At 44.2% G+C, this 22,572-nt stretch overlaps 1 long non-coding RNA gene across 2 annotated transcripts; it reads left to right on the plus strand.

Annotated features, from left to right (window-relative positions):
* Window positions 1-13,449: 13,449 nt before the first annotated feature.
* On the plus strand, window positions 13,450-20,638 carry LOC141658568 (uncharacterized). Of its 2 annotated transcripts, none has more exons than XR_012549303.1 (3): window positions 13,450-13,569; window positions 14,771-14,831; window positions 20,577-20,638. It is a non-coding gene; the product is annotated as an uncharacterized LOC141658568 (long non-coding RNA). The 2 variants fall into 2 exon arrangements; XR_012549302.1 differs by having other exon boundaries at window positions 13,450-13,564.
* Window positions 20,639-22,572: the final 1,934 nt, after the last annotated feature.

Genomic DNA, 22,572 nt, shown 5'->3' on the forward strand with positions numbered 1-22,572 from the left:
GTATGATGTTTGCTGATGATATTGTGTTGATTGATGAGACAAAAGAGGGGGTGGAGAGAAAGTTGGAATTGTGGAGGCAGACTTTAGAGACTCGTGGGTTCAGGCTGAGCAGGAGTAAGACTGAGTATTTGAGGTGTCAGCTCACTAAGGTGGCGGGGTTGAGATCGACAGAGGCGGGGAGTATTATTTTCGATGGGAATGTTATTGAGGGTTCGGATTTCTTCAGATATCTAGGATCTATTATTCAAAAAGAAGAGGAGTTAGACGGAGATGTGACTCACAAAATTAAAGCGGGATGGTTGAAATGGAAGAGTGCTTCAGGGTTTCTATGCGATAAAGATATGTCCCAAAGATTAAAGGGAAAATTTTATCGCACGACAATTAGGCCTGCCCTACTTTACGGCTCCGAGTGTTGGGCCGTGAAGCATTGTCACATTCAAAAGATGAGTGTGGCGGAGATGCGCATGTTGAGGTGGATGTGCGGACATACAAAGCAAGATCGGTTAAGGAATGAGGTGATTAGGGAAAAGGTAAAAGTTGTGCCAATAGAGGACAAGATGATGGAAAACAGACTAAGATGGTTTGGTCATGTGAGAAGGAGACCTATGGACGCACCAGTTAAGAGGCTGGAGACTTGGAGAACAGAAAAGGTCCCTAGAGGCAGAGGAAGACCGAGACAGACATGGTTGAGAGTGATAGAGCACGATATGAGAGTTCTGGGGCTTGAGGAGAGTATGGTGACGGAGAGGGCACAATGGAGGGAAAGGATACATGTGGATTTTTAGTATTTGATGTTTTTTTTTGACAGATTTAATGTTTTTTTATTTAATTTAAAAATTAAATTATTTATTTTTCTCTCCTTTAGTACACTTTTTCACCAACCACTTTCTTATAGATTTTACCTGGTTCATTCCGGAGCCTTAACTCTATTTCGGTTATTAAAAATCGTTTTAATCTTTTCTCTCAATTTAAATTTTAAGTTTTTATAAAAGAAAGACGGAATTCGATTTTAAAACCCCTAAGTTTACCTTGACTTTCCATTACATTTCCGTTCTTCCTTTTGTTTTTCATCTTCCCTTTTTTTATTCGCATTTTGAGGTGTGCATTCACACTTGGACGGTTCGAAAGGATGATTCATGTCAGCCGACCCCAAATCATTTTGGGATTAAGGCTCTGATGTTGTTGTTGTTGTTGTTGTTTTAGGCAAAGCCGCTAAGTTTCTTAGCGGCTTTGTCTCTTTGTCATTTTTTAGATAATAAATGTCATAAGCTTATGAAAAATAGAGAAATAGGGAAGCCGCTAACTTTCTTAGCGGCTTTGGTAGTTATTCATTTTTAGAATAGGGTGTCATCAGTGTGCGGTTTTTGAAAAAAAAAATGAATAGTGAAGCCGCTAGGTTTCTTAGCGGCTTTACTATTCACTTTTTTTTTTCAAAAAAAAAAAAAAAAAATTTTAAAAAAAAAAATAGTAAGCCGCTAAGAAAGTTAGCGGCTTACCATAAAAACTGGAAAATAAAAAAATAAAAACTGATGACATGGACACCATAAGTCAAAATAGTTTCAAACCAACCTCAACTCCCTAATTATTTTGCTAATAAACACCAATTTGCCAAAAAAATTCTTAAAACTCACTAATAAAATATTTACCAAATTTCCTAATATTTATAAATTCAGTTAGTCTCTCTTGTGACGGAGTATATCCGTCACAAGGTGTAGACGGGTCAAATTAATACCATATTAATGGATATGGATAGTAGTGGGGCAGGTTACATAATAAACAATTGAGGAAATTCTTGGAAAAGCAAACAAAGAAGCGTGCATTTGTTGTCTTGTGTCAGTGTAATTATACAACCCAAGCGTACAACCCAAAATAAGCGTGCATTTTTTTAATGACTCTCTCTCTCATCACATAAGTGTACAACCCAAAATACACTCTCACATAAGCTTGCATTTTTTAATCACTCTCTACACCACTCCACTTGATTTCTCTTTTGAATCGCCATTTTAGCTTACAAAATCGCCATTTTAGCTTCTGAAAATCCATGGGTAAGAAACAAATGGCGAGGAGGACACCACCGAAGACAACTATGGAAGGTATGATGATATTGCTTTTATTCAATGTTGTTTGTTGTGAAATGCGGTGTCAGGTAACATTAGGTGAAAGATAATGTTGTTGTTGAAGCATGCATGCATGAGTATATTTGATAAACAGAGATGTTGAACATGTTAATGGTGACATTAATGTAATTAAATTGGGTAAAAAAAGGTCAGATCTGTTGTTGTTAAGGTTGTTTAGGTTGAAATAATGTAAGGTTAGCTCAAATTTGGGGTTGTTAGTGTTATTTCGGTGCATAAAAGTGATTGTATTATGCATGCTTGAATTGAGTAGTATTGGTGATTTTGTTTTTGTAGACAAAATCACTGATAACGGGAAGCAAGGTAGACAAAATCACTGATAAATCACTGAAAATCACTGATTTTGTTTACTTTGGTAGATGAGAAGAAAGGTAAAGGGAAGCGAAGCGTGCGAAGCGAAAAGAAAAGGTGAAATCTGGGGTTTCTCTTTTGGAGCCGGTGGAAAGAGATGAATGGGAAGAAAGTGATGAATCAGAGGATATTTCGGAGATATGCTGAGTAAAGTTGTCAAAATGGCAGCTGCTATGGGTGCAAAGAAGATGACCAATGATGACACAAGCACGGTAGATGGTAAGCTGTTAGTGATTTGTCTGAGAAATGTGACCATTTAATCTGATAAATGTCCAGTGTTTGATCTGATATATGTGTTCCGGGTATAATTCCAGAGCAAGTATCGTTACCACCCGTGGCTTGTAGAATAATGTCTTGGGTTAGACCCTTCGTGCTTCTATCGTCTCCCTCGGCCTCCCCTGCAACAATGAACGAACTGAGGGCTTGGCTTTGTGCCAAGCGTACCCACTCCGACGCCCAAGTCAGTGAACTTAGAGGTATAAGTTGTATGCTAATTGGCTAGGAATGTATTGTAGAGAGATAAGAGAGATGTTACCAGATGAATAGTGTATTTAGGTTTAGTTGTAGGATCCCTTTCCTCAAAGAAGGTTGAGGAGTATTTATAGGCTTTCACCTTTTGTCACGTAGTGGCCAAGTGGCCAAGTGGCTTATCAGGTGGAAAGACCGTTCTACCCTCGGCCGATGAACCTATGGCAGGCCGGCAGAGGGTCTTGGATATGAGTACGCGGGTATGTGTCCCGGCTGGCAGGTTGTCAGGCCGAGACGCTGGCTAGCTGGCCGATGGGATGCATCGGCTAGACAGTCTAAGTCGTTGACTTGCTGTGGATATCTTTGACCTTGCTCAGTGTGTTGACTTTGGTCAGCGGTGCAGAATATGCCCCATCAATTTGCCCCCAGCGTAGTCTATGCCGTGGTATGGGCTCCGATGTATGCTGAGCATATATTCTGCACAAACTTCCGCAAATTTCCTGTATCGGTGTCTTCTTGTGTACCGGCGTGGCTCTTGTTAGGCCGCACCATATATCATATCCCCCCTCCACATGGATGCGTAAAGGGTATCCGATGTGGAAAAGGAACATGACGCTGGCCGAGACCAGGGCTGAGAGTCTTAGGTTGACTTTGATTGCCCCCGGCCGGTGCTCCATGACTTGGTTGATCGGTAGCCGGCGGAGAGTAGATACCCAGGAATTTGCTTGAAATGAACAGTCGCAGAGATGTGAATAGGCTTGTTGAAGACGCTTGGTCACTGTTGCATTGATTGACATTCAACTGTTGCGACGATTGACATTCCGCGGTTGCATGCTTGACACGTGTGTGTTCGCTGATTGGTTGACGCTTCATGGGCTGTGCCCTGATTGGTCCTTCTTCATGGGCTTTTCTTTATAAATAGGGAAGTTATTCCGTGATTTTGGCCTCCATTTTATTTTCGAAAATTTTTCTCTAAAATCTTCATCTCTCCAAACTTTCAAGGGTTTTCTTCTTCTTGATCTTCGGAGTTTTTGACCCGGCGAGTGTTTTTCTTTAAGGTAAACAAGCGAACTTTTATTTTTTTCTTGTTAGTAATTTGTTGTGAACATGTCTTCTGCTGATGCTGGACCTAGTAAACCTGCGTCGGGGGGCCCTAGGTCTCCCTCTCCTGAAGTTGATCCTCAAATTCTTGAGGAATGGGAGGACTCTGATTCCTGTGGCGACTTTGGTGATGATTTTGGTGATGAAGTGGAAAGGTCTCGCCCTAGTGAGGGGAGACAGTACATCATGGATCACGGCTATGTCTGTAAGATCTGCCTTGATCGTGCTTGGTCTCGTAAGCTTGCCCGTTGTTCCGGCGGGAAACTTTTCGAGGATCATTTTTTCTTGGGTAGGGGATACGAAATTGTTATCCCTAAGGAGGGTCAGTGTATCTTTGCCCTCCGCCGGCTATCTTGGCATGTACCTGCGGCATTTGGAGTTCGGGCTTCGGTTTCCGCTGAACGGGTACGTTGTGGCCATAATTAGAGCCATGAACGTTGCTGTTGCCCAACTGCACCCGCTGGCCATGAGGACCATAATTGGTTTTGTCTGGCTTTGTCTTTTTAAGGGAGAGGCTCCGACGGTGAATTTATTCCGCCGACTCCATCATCTCAAACCGTCACTCTCTGGCCGTGTTGGGTGGTACAGTGTACAAACGGAGCAGGGTTATGTCTCTGCTGACAAACCTTCTTCTTGCAAGGGCTGGCAAGGTCAGTGGGTGTATGTCAGAGTGCCGAATGACTATCCGCTGCCCCGTTCCTTCCAGCACCGGGTTAATCTGCGGTGTGAGACTAGGGCGGAGCATGACAGATGGGTCACTCGTAAGCATCTTAAAATGGACGCTAGCAGGGTCCCTCTTACGGAGGATGAGAGACTGGCAATGAGGCTCTTTGAGGTGGACAAGCGTGGGATGCCGAAAAGATGGATTCCCCCAACGCAGATCATCCTTCAGGATGAGCCGCTCTGCTATGTCGGCCTCATACCGGCCCTAGCACGGGGTGAGTGGGGTCGGTGTGAGGCCCTCCGCCTGTAACATTTCGAAGTTTTACGTGTAGCTTTATAAAGTACAACCAAATAAGGAACAAGTAAAAGAAGTTGAGTAAACCCTTTAAGCGGTTACGTTGGGTGAACTTCGGGACGAAGTTCATTTTAATTGGGGAAGACTGTAATACCCTGACTTTTAATAAATTATTATAAGCCGGCAGTGTTATGTCGCTAAATAATATAATATTATAATATAATAAATAACAAACTATAATCACAAGACGTTAAATTTAATCATGAAAGTAGGTACATATTTATGTTACTCAGTGTCGGGATAATACGGAAGTATTCTCGTAAGTTTACGTTTCACATAAGATAATTAAATATAGGATTGCGGGTATTGGTTAAACGCAAATAAGAAACCAATCGGACCCAAAATAATTAAGGGGACCGTGTCTTTGGGAGTGTAAAGCATGCTTGACTATTTTTTATTAAACCTAGACTACCCATACTCCAACTCCACGCCTACACCAACAACAATGCTACCCATACTCCCTTGCCCCTCTTCTTCCTTTTTAAAAACCCGACCACCCTACCCTTCTTGCGGACAACTATTACACACCAACTGTGCAAGTGAGTGAGTGAGAGACAGAGAGAAGCTGACGGCGGTTGCTAGGGTGGCCGAGGTGGCAGTTCAGGCGAGGTAAGGTCGTCATCACCATTCGTTTCGTTACCTTGTTTTCCAGTTCATTTTTGTAATATCATGTGTGTCGCTGTAGTCGATGAGTCGTGGTGGCTAGGTTGTGTTCTTGGGGTGGGGTTGAGTCTTCTGGTGGTTTTGAGGGTGGCTGTTGTGGTTGTGGGTGTCGGAAATGGCGTCTAGGGTGGGTGTTTCGAGTCTGTTTCAGGTAGGAACCTTGGGGTGGTGCCGCCATTGACTCGGGGGAGGTCGATGTGGTGGCACCACGTCCTATGGGTAGTGTAGTTGTCGGAGATGTTGTCAGAGGTGGTTGTTGGTGGTGTTGTGGGTGGTCGTTGGGGTTGCACCGTGTCTTTACAAACCTGTTTGGCGTGTTTGTGGGGGATTGGGTGGTGAACCAGGCCAAGTTATGGCCGTGGCTCGGCTTGCCGGCGGGAGTCGACCCATTTCTGGGTGTCGGGGGTGGAACAGGTTGAGGTGGGTGCAGGCGTGTGGTGGCTGGCGGTGGCTGAGGGGCACGGGTTTGGTTGATAACACGGGTCGAGGGGTGTGTGTGTGTCGTGTAATGAATTCGAGTCGAGTTCTTCGCGGGCTGCAGATTGTTGTGTCGGTTCATGGTTGGATATTATAATTACTATTGTTATTATCATTATTAGTATTATTATTATTATGTTAGTATTGTTAGTGTGTTACCATTAGTATTATTAATATTGTTATTATATGCTTAATTAATTAATCTAGTTCCGAGTTATTAGCGAAATAAAGACGGGGTTTTCATAGTTTAATTAATATAATTCGTTAATTGGTCGTATTCTTAATTAATTAATATAATTCCCGTGTCGTTAAATAATTGAGTTAAGTTAATTCTCGAGTTATTTAATATAATTAGAGTCGGGATTGTTCGAGTTGTCCAAGTGTTGATTCGTTTCACCATATAATTCATTTAAACCTTTAATTATCGTTTTGGTTTGAGTTCCGAGTTATTTAAAATAAAATAATAATTAATAATGAGTAATTAATTAAAGACGGGTTTTGAGTCGGGTTTGTTAAAAGAGAAAAGTTTCTATTTTGGGCAAGGCTACTATTTCGGGGAAGTTTCTATTTTAGGAAACTTCCCACTTTTAGAAAGTCACTATATTTGGTATCATTGTTATTTTAGAATGGGGGATAATTGAAGGAATAATAATTGAATAAATATTATATGTTTAGGTGACGGTTTTCGCGTGGAGTATTTTTAGCAAATTGTTTGGATTGTCATTCTCAATTTGAGGTAGGGGAATAGACGGTTGATATTCCACTTAAATCTTTTGAATCGAATTCGTGAACTGTCTTGAGAATTGCAGGTGGTATTGTTTATTATATTAATTTTTGTTATGTTATGCATATCCTATCACGTGGTGATATAAGACATGTGGAGATTATTCAGTGGTCCGTGATATGGAACGAGAGATTATTCGAGTGGTCCGTGATATGGAGCGGAAATTGTTCGAGTGGTCCGTGATATGGAACGGAGACTATTCAGTGCCGTGATACGGTATAGAGATTATTCAGGTCCGTGATATGGAACGGAGACTATTCAGGTCTCGATACGGTATAGAGATTATTCGGGTCCAGTGATATGGAGAGGTGGAGGATGTGACGAATTGGAAATAGAGTTATGAATTCTGTTGTCGTACTTATTCTATTTTCCTACTCAACTTCATAGTTGACCCCGTGTATTCGTGTACGCTTTGTGATGAACCAAATTATTGGGAGCAGATTGACAGTACTTGAGACCATGGAAGTGGATGGGAAGAGAGGGCTTGGATCCCACCGGACTAGAGTCTAGATCACTTTAGTAGTTTCATTTCATGTTTGAGACATTCACTTTATTTTCCGAGGCAAACTTTATTTACATTTGTAATGACATTACATTTGTTTAATAAAGTCTTTTCGCTTCTTTCCCTTTGTTATCTACTACCTCGGGGCATCGAGATGGTAACACCCTTAGTTATTTGGGGAGTCCTAATATAGGCCCTTAAATAAATGGGGTGTTACACAAAGTGGTATCGAGCGAACGATCCTCGAGCCTAACCAAATGAATCCAATGAACATAGGAAGAGTCTAAATAAAATGAACCCCGGATAGGATTTGTTAGGAGCACACTTAAGGTAAGGGATGAGTTAGGGGCCCCCTCACACCGAACCTTTTTGGCCCTCTCAGTTTTACCCGGGTACCCCGAGTGCATACGAGAGAAAGGGTAGAATAGGAAAAGATGAGAATTTTGGAGATGATAAAGGAGTTATTAAGATTTCTTGGTTATGTCAATGATATTAATATGGAAACCGAGGGTTTGTGAAAGAATGCTTAATGTGCTTCAGAATTAATTACGATATATGACGGTGTTGTGACTAGCGAAATTATGAAATTCCTTATATTGTGTAAGTACAGTATTCTGACTAGTGATATGCGGTTATGTGATCCCTGAACCATGTTTATATGTAGGTTGTAGTGGGAATAGTTGCGCATGTTTATAAAGGGATGATTATTATGATTTGGGGCATATAGCCTAATCTAGATAGGTACTCTTAATCAGTGAGATTTACTTATTTCCTTTAATAGTATAGAATGCCTCAAACAAGGAGGGGACCAGTAGTTGACATCACGCAAGAGGAGCTAGATCTGTTGCTAGCCGAGAATGCGGCCCTAAAGGCCAAGCGTATGGATTCTGCTAAGATGAGCACGTTTATCGCGAGGCACAACCCTACTCAATTCACTGGGGATGGAGAGCCTCACTTGCTGGGAGAATGGTGCCGGGAGTTCAGTAATTTGTTCGAACTTATAGCTTGTCCGGAGGAATTGCAAGTCGATCAAGCTGCTCATTATCTCCGGGGTATGGCTGGAGATTGGTGGTCTGCAAACAAAATGTCTATTCGTGAGTCTGCAGCAGAGCATGGGAGTGAGTATGTAGAGTGGGATGTGTTCCAGAGGATCTTACATAATATCTTCCTTCCGAGAATTTGAAGGACAAGCGAGAGAGGAATTTGACATCTTCAAAATGGCGGAGGATATGACAAAGGAAGAATATTATAAGCAATTTACCCAGTTAGCTAAACATGCAGGAGAAATGGGCTTCGATGAAGCAATGTTAGCTATGAAGTTTGAGAGGGGACTGACAATTGGCATCAAGAAAAGACTCATATCCGCTCCGCCTAGCACAGTCCGTAACATCTACCTGAGGGCTGGGGCGGCGGAGAGGCTTGCTGAGATGATTAAGGATGAGAAGAAGACAAAGGCCGAAAAGAGAAAAGCTGAAAGTGAGAACGCTGGGTCGAAGAAGCGAAACTCCAACAGTGCAGTGGGTACTTCACCAAAGAATGCTTCGGGAAGTAACCGCAATCGTGGTGGCTACAAGAGTGGTAGAACGGGTCCGTACCGTTGGGTTAGTTTGCTATGGTTGTGGAAAGATAGGGCACAAGCGGGCGATGCCGATCGTCGTCAGTGGGAATCGATCCGGAGGGTACCACACATCTACCTCGGATATAGTGGTTCGCGCATGCATGCATCCGGAAGTAGTGGATACCGTGCTCCCATGTCGGGCTACGGAGGAGGTATGAGGTCCGGGGCTAGCGATGAATTACCAACGGAGCTACAACAATTACAGAACCGTTCTCGGCAGTCGATGCACGAAGTGGAAATAATCAAAAGACCGGAACAAGGGGAACCAAAGCAGTGCAGGTGGCTACTACCAGCCAGTGGGAGCTAAGTCCGATGGCAAACTTTATGCCATGGGAAGCGAAAATTAAAGATGATGCTCATGTGGTGACTGGTACATTTCTTGTGAACTCGAAACCTACCTTTGTGCTTTTTGATTCCGGAGCTACCCACTCCTTTGTGTCTAGAGAGCATGCTAGGACTTTGAATCTTGAAATTTTTGATTTGATTATGGATTCTGTGACTATACCTTCCGGAGAATCTGTGTCCTGTAGTAGAGTCTATAGGAGTGTGCCAATTAAGATCGGGGAGGTTGTCTTTCATTGTGATCTGATTGAGTTTCCCTTGGGGGGATTTGAGGTAATTCTGGGAATGGATTGGTTGGGGAAGTATAGGGCTTTTATCGACTGTCACCAAAAGAAGATTTCCTTAAGGGGACCTAAGGGAGTGAGGGTGTCTTACAAGGGATACTTGGTAAAACCTAAAGTCAAATTTATTTACATTAACACCCTTAAGTCTAGTCGAGGAAGGGGACCAATTAATCTTGTGTCAGATGTGGGATTGTGAGGCGGGGACCCCTAGGGCTAGTGAGATACCTGTTGTACGAGAATTCGAGGAAGTATTTCGAGATGATATCCCTGGGTTACCACCAAAGAGAGAAGTGGAATTTTCCATTGATCTAAAGCCGGGAGCAGGACCGATATCTAAATCACCGTATCGGATGGGACCGAGAGAGATGGATGAGTTGAAGAAGCAGTTGGATGAGTTGGCAGAAAAAGGATTCATCCGACCTAGTGTGTCACCATGGGGAGCACCGGTGTTATTTGTAAAGAAGAAAGATGGGAGTCTGAGGCTTTGTGTTGACTATCGAGAGTTGAACAATGTAACCATCAAGAACCGATATCCGTTGCCTAGAATTGATGATCTGTTCGACCAGTTAAGCGGAGCTGGAGTTTTCTCCAAGATTGATTTAAGATCGGGGTATCACCAACTATTGATAAAGGATGAAGACATTCCCAAGACCGCTTTCAGAACGAGGTATGGCCACTATGAGTTTGTAGTAATGCCATTCGGGTTGACTAATGCACCAGCAGTTTTCATGGACCTAATGAATCGGGTATTCGATCCATACCGGATAAATTCGTGGTCGTGTTTATTGATGATATCCTGGTATATTCCAAGAATGAGGAGGAGCACGAAGATCACCTGAGGAAAGTATTGAAGGTACTAAAGGAAAAAGAATTAAATGCAAAATTGAGCAAGTGTGAGTTTTGGCTGAAGAAAGTTGCCTTTCTAGGGCATGTGATTTCTAAAGAAGGGGTGTCTGTCGATCCAAGCAAGATTGAGGCAGTGACTAAGTGGCAGAGTCCTAAGAACGTGAGCGAGATTCGAAGCTTTTGGGTTTGGCGGGTTACTACGAAAGATTTGTCAAGGACTTCTCGAAGATAGCAAAGCCCTTGACATCGTTGATGAGGAAAGAGAATCGTTTTGTATGCAGGATGAGAGTTGTGAGAAGGCATTCTTAACCCTTAAGGAACGCCTGACAACAGCTCCTATCCTGGCCTTACCAGATGGGAGTGAGAATTTCGAGGTTTATACTGATGCTTCCAAGCATGGCCTGGGGTGTGTATTGATGCAGAATGGGAGAGTGATCGCTTATGCTTCACGACAGTTGAAGACCTACGAGGAGAATTACCCTACCCATGACTTGGAGTTGGGAGCAGTGGTCTTCGCACTTAAATTGTGGCGTCATTATCTCTACGGGGCTACTTTTAAAGTGTTTTCAGATCATAAGAGCTTGAAGTACATTTACACCCAGCGAGAGTTGAATATGAGGCAGAGGAGGTGGATAGAGTTGATTGGAGATTATGACATGCAAATTATCTATCACGAGGGCAAGGCGAATGTGGTGGCGGATGCACTAAGTAGGAAGTCCATCCATGCTTTGTGTAGTGCCAGATCAAGAATAAGACTGTATAATGAGCTGAGAGAGATGGGGATTTTCATGATCCGGAAGGGAGAGACCCTTGGGGATTTGACTGTGGAGCCAGAGTTGTATGGGGAGATTCGAGAGTTGCAGAAAGACGATGTTAGAATCCAGAAATGGCGTGAGATGATTGAGAGCGCTGATGGAGGGGTCAAATCCAAATTCAGCATTCATTCTGATGGTAATTTGAGGTTCAATGGGAGGTGGTGCATCCCTGACAACGAAGGATTGAAGAAGAAGATTCTAACCGAGGCTCATGCCACGCCATATTCCGTTCACCCGGGGGGTGACAAGTTGTACAAAGATCTTAAGAAGACTTTCTGGTGGCCGAATATGAAGAAGGAAGTTGCTGAGTTTGTGTCTCGATGTTTGACATGCCAGAGAGTGAAAGGGGAGCATAAGAGACCGCAGGGCAAGGTTCAACCTCTAGAGGTGCCAGAGTGGAAGTGGGAAAGTATATCCATGGATTTCATTGTGGGGTTGCCACGAACTCAGAGAGGCAACAATATGATCTGGGTGATTGTTGACAGGTTGACTAAGTCTGCTCACTTTATTCCTATGAAAGATACCTGGAGTAAGGCTGAGTTGGCTAAGTTATATGTTCAGAATGTGCTCAAATTGCATGGTGTGCCTAAGGACATTGTTTCAGATCGAGATTCGAGATTCATATCTAGGTTTTGGCAGGAGCTGCAATCTGCATTGGGTACTCAGCTGAAGATGAGTACAGCTTTTCATCCAGCTACCGACGGTCAGACTGAGAGAACTATTCAGACCTTGGAAGATATGTTGAGAGCTTGTGTGCTAGAGTTTGGGGGATCTTGGGAGGATCGACTGGGGTTGATAGAGTTTTCGTATAACAACAGCTATCATGCTAGCATTGGGATGGCCCCTTTTGAGGCCTTGTATGGGAGGAAGTGTAGGAGTCCTGTGTGTTGGGATGATCGAGCTGATACGGTGGTGTTGGGACCAGAGATGATCCAAGAGATGGTGGAACAGGTTCGGGTTATCCGGCAGAAGATGAGAGCTGCCCAAGATAGGCAGAAGAGCTATGCTGATCTCAAGAGAAGTGATATTTCTTTCGAGGCTGGAGAGAAAGTTTTGCTGAAAGTATCGCCGATGAGAGGGGTGATGAGATTTGGGAAACGGGGAAAGCTGAGTCAGAAATTCATTGGACCATATGAGATATTGGACAGAGTGGGAGAAGTGGCATATCGACTAGCTTTACCTCCATCTCTAGCTAAGGTCCACAATGTATTCCATGTCTCACAATTGAGGAAGTATGTGAGTGATCCTTCGCATATCTTTGGACCATGATGTTGTTGAAGTAGACGAACGTTATCCTACGTGGAGATGCCAAAAGAGATCCGGACAGAAAGTAAGAAAAACTAGGAAGGAGAAACAGACTTTAGTGAAAGTTTTATGGACTAATCACAATGTCGAGGAAGCTACGTGGGAAACTGAAATGTCTATGAAAGAGAAGTACCCGCACTTGTTCACCTAAGGTGAGTTACGAGGACGTAACATTTTTTTTTTAGGGGGGTAGAATGTAACATTTCGAAGTTTTACGTGTAGCTTTATAAAGTACAACCAAATAAGGAACAAGTAAAAGAAGTTGAGTAAACCCTTTAAGCGGTTACGTTGGGTGAACTTCGGGACGAAGTTCATTTTAATTGGGGAAGACTGTAATACCCTGACTTTTAATAAATTATTATAAGCCGGCAGTGTTATGTCGCTAAATAATATAATATTATAATATAATAAATAACAAACTATAATCACAAGACGTTAAATTTAATCATGAAAGTAGGTACATATTTATGTTACTCGATTGTCGGGATAATACGGAAGTATTCTCGTAAGTTTACGTTTCACATAAGATAATTAAATATAGGATTGCGGGTATTGGTTAAACGCAAATAAGAAACCAATCGGACCCAAAATAATTAAGGGGACCGTGTCTTTGGGAGTGTAAAGCATGCTTGACTATTTTTTATTAAACCTAGACTACCCATACTCCAACTCCACGCCTACACCAACAACAATGCAACCCATACTCCCTTGCCCCTCTTCTTCCTTTTTAAAAACCCGACCACCCTACCCTTCTTGCTGACAACTATTACACACCAACTGTGCAAGTGAGTGAGTGAGAGACAGAGAGAAGCTGACGGCGGTTGCTAGGGTGGCCGAGGTGGCAGTTCAGGCGAGGTAAGGTCGTCATCACCATTCGTTTCGTTACCTTGTTTTCCAGTTCATTTTTGTAATATCATGTGTGTCGCTGTAGTCGATGAGTCGTGGTGGCTAGGTTGTGTTCTTGGGGTGGGGTCGAGTCTTCTGGTGGTTTTGAGGGTGGCTGTTGTGGTTGTGGGTGTCGGAAATGGCGTCTAGGGTGGGTGTTTCAGTCCTGTTTCAGGTAGGAACCTTGGGGTGGTGCCGCCATTGACTCGGGGGAGGTCGATGTGGTGGCACCACGTCCTATGGGTAGTGTAGTTGTCGGAGATGTTGTCAGAGGTGGTTGTTGGTGGTGTTGTGGGTGGTCGTTGGGGTTGCACCGTGTCTTTACAAACCTGTTTGGCGTGTTTGTGGGGGATTGGGTGGTGAACCAGGCCAAGTTATGGCCGTGGCTCGGCTTGCCGGCGGGAGTCGACCCATTTCTGGGTGTCGGGGGTGGAACAGGTTGAGGTGGGTGCAGGCGTGTGGTGGCTGGCGGTGGCTGAGGGGCACGGGTTTGGTTGATAACACGGGTCGAGGGGTGTGTGTGTGTCGTGTAATGAATTCGAGTCGAGTTCTTCGCGGGCTGCAGATTGTTGTGTCGGTTCATGGTTGGATATTATAATTACTATTGTTATTATCATTATTAGTATTATTATTATTATGTTAGTATTGTTAGTGTGTTACCATTAGTATTATTAATATTGTTATTATATGCTTAATTAATTAATCTAGTTCCGAGTTATTAGCGAAATAAAGACGGGGTTTTCATAGTTTAATTAATATAATTCGTTAATTGGTCGTATTCTTAATTAATTAATATAATTCCCGTGTCGTTAAATAATTGAGTTAAGTTAATTCTCGAGTTATTTAATATAATTAGAGTCGGGATTGTTCGAGTTGTCCAAGTGTTGATTCGTTTCACCATATAATTCATTTAAACCTTTAATTATCGTTTTGGTTTGAGTTCCGAGTTATTTAAAATAAAATAATAATTAATAATGAGTAATTAATTAAAGACGGGTTTTGAGTCGGGTTTGTTAAAAGAGAAAAGTTTCTATTTTGGGCAAGGCTACTATTTCGGGGAAGTTTCTATTTTAGGAAACTTCCCACTTTTAGAAAGTCACTATATTTGGTATCATTGTTATTTTAGAATGGGGGATAATTGAAGGAATAATAATTGAATAAATATTATATGTTTAGGTGACGGTTTTCGCGTGGAGTATTTTTAGCAGCTGTTTGGATTGTCATTCTGCAATTTGAGGTAGGGGAATAGACTGGGTTGATATTCCACTTAAATACTGAATCGAATTAAGTGAACCTGTCTTGAGAATTGCAGGTGGTATTGTTTATTATATTAATTTTTGTTATGTTATGCATATCCTATCACGTGGTGATATAAGACAGTGTGGAGATTATTCGAGTCCGTGATATGGAACGAGAGATTATTCAGTGGTCCGTGATATGGAGCGGAAATTGTTCGAGTGGTCCGATATATGGAACGGAGACTATTCGGGGTCCGTGATACGGTATAGAGATTATTCAGGGTCCGTGATATGGAACGGAGACTATTCGGGTCTGTGATACGGTATAGAGATTATTCAGGGTCTGTGATATGGAGAGGTGGAGGATGTGACGAATTGGAAATAGAGTTATGAATTCATTGTCGTACTTATTCTATTTTCCTACTCAACTTCATAGTTGACCCCGTGTATTCGTGTACGCTGTGATGAACCAAATTATTGGGAAGCAGTTGACAGTACTTGAGACCATGGAAGCTGGATGGGAAGAGAGGGCTTGGATCCGGACCAGACTAGAGTCTAGATCACTTTAGTAGTTTCATTTCATGTTTGCAGACATTCACTTTATTTTCCGAGGCAAACTTTATTTCTGTTGTAATGACATTACATTTGTTTAATAAAGTACTGCGCTTCTTTCCCTTTGTTATCTACTACCTCGGGGAACCGAGATGGTAACACCCTTAGTTATTTGGGGAGTCCTAATATAGGCCCTTAAATAAATGGGGGTGTTACACCGCCGCTCTCAATGTTTCTTGATTTTCGAACTTCGATTCATTTCTTCTACTTGACTTTTGCTTTGTTTCTTTCGTAGACCACTTTGGACCGGAACTACCTGAGGATCTTCTTCGGAGAATGGGGCTACATCCGGATAAAACCGTTGCTAATTTGCATCCCAAGGCTCCGCCCATGACCGCGGGATGTCGTCGAATGATCTTATGGAGCAGCGGCTAAAGGTCTTGGGCAAGGAGGAGGCGCGGCGAGGGTTATTCTGGTGTGGTGCGTCGGACGCGGAAAGCGGCGCCGGTTTCAGACTCCGTCCCTCCCCTAAGAAGGTGGAGGTTGTTGAAATTCCTGATGAGGGGGACTCTGATGCGGAGGGACCTCCTCTTATCTGTAGGAGGAAAAGGACAGCTTCTATCGTGGGCAAGGAAGTGCCTCCTCCCGGCCAAGAAGCCCAAACATGGTACCTATCGGCTTGTGGCCTAAATTTAGCCGAACCATCGGGTGTTTCGATAAGTCGGTGTTGATACGATGTTTTAATTGAATTCTGCAGATCGCCACGATCGGCTATTGCTCACGTTGGCGGCGGGCGGTGGGGTCCTCTGCACGGGTTGGTGATCAAGGCACCACCGCCAACCCTTCATCCCAGTAGGCCTTCGTCTCCCGGCCACAAAGCTAGTGGCCAAATTGCCACCATCGTCCCTTCATCCCAGAAGGCTTCCGTCTCCGAGCTTATAGAGGAGGGAACGAAGCTTATTAGGGAGGCGCGAGGTGGAACGTGGCTACCGCTCGTCTCGGGGAGCAAGAGAAGGCCGTGGCTCGGGCCGTTCATGAGCGTAATGCCACAAAGCGGTGGCTGCATCGGCGAAGCCGGATCTTCTCAACGAGCGAGAGGCTTAGGGGAGAAGGCGAGAAGGCGCTCTCGGCGGAGAGAGAAAACTCGGGAGGACGCCGAAAAGGAGGTCCTTGTTGAGAGGGCTAAAGCCGAGGCTGCGCCACTCGAGGTCGCGGAATGGGAGGAAATGTGAGCTTGCTCGGGGCGCGCCGACCTCTACCTCAAGCGGGAACGAGTCCCGGGACTGTTTAAGGCTCGGGGCGGAGGTGGTTCGGGCGGAGATGCCATCATCAAGCAAAAGGAGGCGGACATCGAGATGCCGCAAACCGACACTTCCCAAGTTGTGCGCCGAGTTCGGGATTTGGCCGAAGATGCTTTGCTAGGGAAGTTATCGGGAGATTTTCCCTCTTGATGGTTCCTTCCCGTGGGGCGGGTTCGACGTCTTTGCTTGATGACAAGCTCCAGGCTAAGGTGGATGCCGCGGCGGAGAAGGCGAAGGAGGCGGTGAAGGCGAAGATGGAGAGGAGGCGGCCGCGGAGAAAGCGACTCTTCTTTGAGAGGGCTAGAGTAGCCAAGGAAGAAGCCGAAAGGATGAGGGCAAATGAGGATGCCGAGGCCAAGGCCGAGGTCGCTAGAAAAGCCTTTGGGTTGCCCGCCAAGAAGACGCGGCTTGATGAGAACAAGTTCTGACAGATCTGTTTCACTCTCTCACATGCTACCATGTGCTTTGCTTGATGAGAACAAGTTTACAACAGTGCCTTGACTTTCCGGGGTCAATTACTCGGCCCTTCCTCTCCGCTATCTCTCGGTTTCGAACATAATGCTAGTTTTTGCCTCTTTTGGTACGACCTTGGTAGATTATATTTCGGCTTATCCTGTGGGGGCGGCGTCGTCGTCGTATTCTTTTCACTTGTAATTCTTGTAACTTATCTTCTAATAATAGTTCGTTTCTTTCGCCTCCGGCTGGCCGAGGTCTTCATCTCATCTTTGTCGAGTTCTCCGTTTTCCTAATTGAGCGCTCTTTTCGTTTCCGTCTTGACCTGGCCGGGGCCGTCTTAAAGTGTGTATCTCGACTGTGTCTCAATGCTTCCAAGACACTTTTGCTTTTGCGAACGTAGTGTGCGACGGCGGCCGTTCTTGTCGTGGTATCCGCCTTACGAGGGTGGTTGCCGCTCTTATCGGTGCGACAGTGTGAGCCGGCGCTAGTTTCTTGATGGAGACTGCCGCTCTTGTCGGTATGACGATGTGAGCGTCGTGTTTCTCGATAGCGTGTTACGTGGCGTCTACCACTTGGAGTGACTGCGACGGCATGGTCAACCTCTGGGGGTGACTGCCGTGGCGTCTACTACTTGGGGTGACTGCGACGGCGCTAGTTTCTTGATGGAGACTGCCGCTCTTGTCGGTATGACAGTGTGAGCGGCGTACATTTTTCTCGATAGCGTGTTACGTGGCGTCTACCACTTGGAGTGACTGCGACGGCATCAAACCTCTTGGGGTGACTGCCGTGGCGTCTACTACTTGGGGTGACTGCGACGGCGCTAGTTTCTTGATGGAGACTGCCGCTCTTGTCGGTATGACAGTGTGAGCCGGCGTCTGTTTCTCGATAGCGTGTTACGTGGCGTCTACCACTTGGAGTGATGCGACGGCATCAAACCTCTTGGGGTGGCTAGTGGCGTCTACTACTTGGGGTGACTGCGACGGCGCTAGTTTCTTGATGGAGACCGCCGCTCTTGTCGGTATGACAGTGTGAGCCGCGTACATTTCTCGATAGCGTGTTACGTGGCGTCTACCACTTGGAGTATCGACGGCATCAAACCTCTTGGGGTGACTGCCGTGGCGTCTACTACTTGGGGTGACTGCGACGGCGCTAGTTTCTTGATGGAGACTGCCGCTCTTGTCGGTATGACAGTGTGAGCCGGCGTCTGTTTCTTGATAGATGACTGATGGCAAAATTCTGCTTTGATGAAAGGCTTTTTACTAGGTAAAAAGAAAAACATGCGTCGGGGTGTCCACAGCTATTTCGGACACCTCCGCAGCTACATAAATTTTACGAGATTACCAATGTCCTAACGGCTCATCACAGGCACATCCCCCCAATCAGCCACTAGTCGTATCCATGAGGTCGCCCCCCTGTTGTAAGGACGGGCTTTTTCCTTTTTCGGACTTCTTCGCCTCTTTGAGGGATTGCATGTTGCAACCTCGGGCGGCTATCTGGACGTTGACCACCTCATCCTTCTCGTCTTTGGAGACGAGCTTATCGCTTCCCCGTCCGAGACGTACATCGGCGTTAGGGCCGGATGGACATTATCGCGTCGGCCTCGCTCAGGGTGACTCGGCCTATGAGAACGTTGTAGGCGGACGAGCCGTCAATGACGACGAACTCGGCTAGGACGTTTTTAGCCGCGTTCTTTTCGCCGAACGTCACCGGAGTCTAATTGATCCCGGCGGCACCGGCCCCCAAATGAAGGCAGTATAGGGGGTTGGTGCAGGGGCTTAAGTCCTTGATCTTCAGGCCAAGGCCGAGAAAGCACTCCCTAAACATGATATTCGTGTAAGCACCTGTGTCAATCAGGCACCTCTTGACCAGGTGGTTGGATATGTCCAAATTGACTACAAGCGGGTCGGCCGAGGGGCGATGACCCCTTCGTAGTCCTTTCTTCCGATAGTCATATCGGGGATGCTTGCAGAGGGGATCCTTGAGTTGGGCACAAAGTTGATGGCCTGGTATAGCTCGTTTAGGTGCCGCTTGTGCCCATGAGCGGACCCTCCGTTTTCGTTGCCCCCGATGACAACATGAATCACGCCAATTCGCTCGAAGACGGACTTCCTATCTGAACCGCCGGCGTCAGTCTTTTGGCCTTTTGCAACGTACTTGCCGAGGCTTCCCTTCCGGATCAGCTCCTCTATGGCATTCCCACAGACGGCGCCAATTGTTCCGGGTATAATTCCAGAGCAAGTATCGTTACCACCCGTGGCTTGTAGAATAATGTCTTGGGTTAGACCCTTCGTGCTTCTATCGTCTCCCTCGGCCTCCCCTGCAACAATGAACGAACTGAGGGCTTGGCTTTGTGCCAAGCGTACCCACTCCGACGCCCAAGTCAGTGAACTTAGAGGTATAAGTTGTATGCTAATTGGCTAGGAATGTATTGTAGAGAGATAAGAGAGATGTTACCAGATGAATAGTGTATTTAGGTTTAGTTGTAGGATCCCTTTCCTCAAAGAAGGTTGAGGAGTATTTATAGGCTTTCACCTTTTGTCACGTAGTGGCCAAGTGGCCAAGTGGCTTATCAGGTGGAAAGACCGTTCTACCCTCGGCCGATGAACCTATGGCGGCCTACGGAGGGTCTTGGATATGAGTACGCGGGTATGTGTCCCTACCGGCGAGTTGTCGGTAGAGACGTCATAGCTAGCTGGCCGATGGGATGCATCGGCTAGACAGTCTAAGTCGTTGACTTGCTGTGGATATCTTTGACCTTGCTCAGTGTGTTGACTTTGGTCAGCGGTGCAGAATATGCCCCATCAATATGTGTTTGGGTGTTTTTTGACCAAAAATTGACAGGGTTACAAATATGGCAAAACAGGGTCACATATTAGTCACTTTTGACATGTTACTGCTTTGATCAGCAGATGTTCCAGATCTATTGTGGTTATTTAAATTAAATACAATAACATATCCTTGTTATCTGTAAACAGTCTGATATGTGACCATTTTAGTGTAGGGTAAGTATCATTGTTCTAAAATGTCACCATTGTAATGTAAAATAAATATCTAAACATGGTGACATAACTGTGTTCAGATATTGTGACATGAGCTTAACATCCTAACATGTTCTCTTACACATAGTGACATATGTGAAGTTGTTTAAAATGTGACCACCATATGATGAGCATTATGAAATACGATAACATATCCTTGTGGTTTGTACACATTATGAAATGTCACCACTATAATGTAGACTAAATTTGTAAACATGGTGACATAAAAATGTTCAGATATTGTGCCATGAGCTTAACATCATGACATCTTTACATAGACATAGTGACATATGTGTTGTTGTTTGAAATGTGACGATCATAGTTTGAAAATGTATGTACCTATTGAGTTTTATGAACACGATCCGTGTTAATCGACTTCATTGCCATGCTCGATCAGGTGGACCAAGCTTTGGAAAACGTGGTACCCCCACCATTGGCAAGGAAGCACCAAGCCGCTCGTGCGGGCTCGGGTACACTCGTGCTAGAGACCGTCCAGTCCCCTAAGCTGCAGGTCTGTTCAAAGTAGCACTTCCGATGTCACCGTGCCACGAGCCGTCCGATCCACAAAGCTGCCGGTAATAAGAGGAAGTGAGGAAGGGGCTGATATTTGCAGCTTGTTGATAATGATGTATTTTGGGGCACAACTTTTGGTCCGTCGACCTTTGTGAAATGATTTGGTGTATTGTCCTCGTTATGTTAACAACTTGTGATTTACCGATGTGTAGACTAAATTGGTATTACTATTGCCCGATCTGAGTAGTATCATTTTGAGGTTGTTGACCACTCCTACTATTGTAACAACCTTATGTTGGGCGAATATTGTGACATCTCGAACAAAAATGGTCACATTGTTGTAGTAAAGTGGTAACATTGTTTTAGTAAAGTGGTAACATTTTGATGTTGAAAAAAAATGGTCACGGTTGTTGACCATAACGATTAACGACAATGTTAACTTTTGTATGAAACGAAATGTTAATAATCAATTGTTATACAATGCTATCATCCACAGGTAAATTCCCCTTGTACTTATCAACATAAAGCCACTTGTGAAAGGTGGCAAAGGAACTCGAATAAAATAAGTTTATAACAAAAAATGGTGACATTTGAGTAAAACTAATTATGTCACCTCCTTCTTTTACAAATGTGATAAGGGTAACCCATGTTTTCAACAAAAACACACGTCGAAGGTCGCAAATTAGCCAAGATAAGCAGCCATACACTAAACTTGAAGTCAAAATACATATATTACAATAAAAACGGTGACATGGTAGTAGAAGTAATAATGTCACCACCTTGTTCTACAAATGTGACCAGTTTGTATCGTCATAAAATGGTAACATGTTCATTGAAAATATAAATGTTGATAGGTTAGACAAAATAGTAATGAGTTTTCAAATTATTTATTTTATGTGTGAAGATCTTATAACACCAACATTTATCTTGAAGAAGGTGACATTTGATAAACCTGGTACAATGTTAGAGTTAAAGTCTTAGAATGTAAGCACTCCTTAGATTGATATAATGAGGAACATAAATCGTGGTCATATGCCAACATATTAATGAGTTATAACAAATGTTGGTAGTTTAGACAAAGATTGTAAGATGTACAAACAAAATATTTGTATGAAATGTCAAACGTGGTGTAGTTTGTTAAAAGGAGACACATATAAGGGTTGAGATGGTGACATGGTATTTACAATAGGAAATGTTGGCTGCTTAGAGAGAAATGTAAACCGTATAAAATTTATACAATGGTGTCATCTGTTAAATGGTGACGCGGATGATGTTCTTTGCATCACCTCCTTCAATTTTTTTCATCCGTAGTCTATTAACATAGTTAATATGATCTCGCTTTGTGTGGCCTACAAACTCATCACCACCAAAAGAACCGCAAAGAACTCGAATTGCACGGAAGGGGGCACGTGGCCATCGGACATTGCCTTTATTAACTCGCCCTCGGCTTCGAAATTTTACGCTCGGACCGATGGTGATCTTTGCCACTCGGGGGGTTAACGGATGCTTATGTTCAATCTCATGCTGCAGTACCTCCCATAATCCTGCCTCATTTACTTGCGTCCGAACACAAGCCTTGCACTCACAACGAGTAATTGAGACATTCCTCAAATTGTTGTTTAATATTTCAACACCTCCATTGAGGGCAGCTTTACTCTTGTTCCCGTGATTCCCTTCGCAAGAACATCGAAAGTATCGCTCAATGAACGGTCGTTCTTTTGTCTGAGCCCTACGAGATGTGGATTTCTTCACACTAAATCCAATCTGTTGCGAATGTTTGATATAGAGAGCGTAAATGTGCTCCCATTTGGCAGCTTTGATTCCAAGAAGAGACCCGGCTAGGTCGATACACAACAGAAATACAACATTAAATACGTGAT

Source organism: Silene latifolia, chromosome 6, assembly GCF_048544455.1.
Source record: "Silene latifolia isolate original U9 population chromosome 6, ASM4854445v1, whole genome shotgun sequence".
In the NCBI taxonomy this organism is placed as follows: Eukaryota; Viridiplantae; Streptophyta; class Magnoliopsida; order Caryophyllales; family Caryophyllaceae; genus Silene; species Silene latifolia.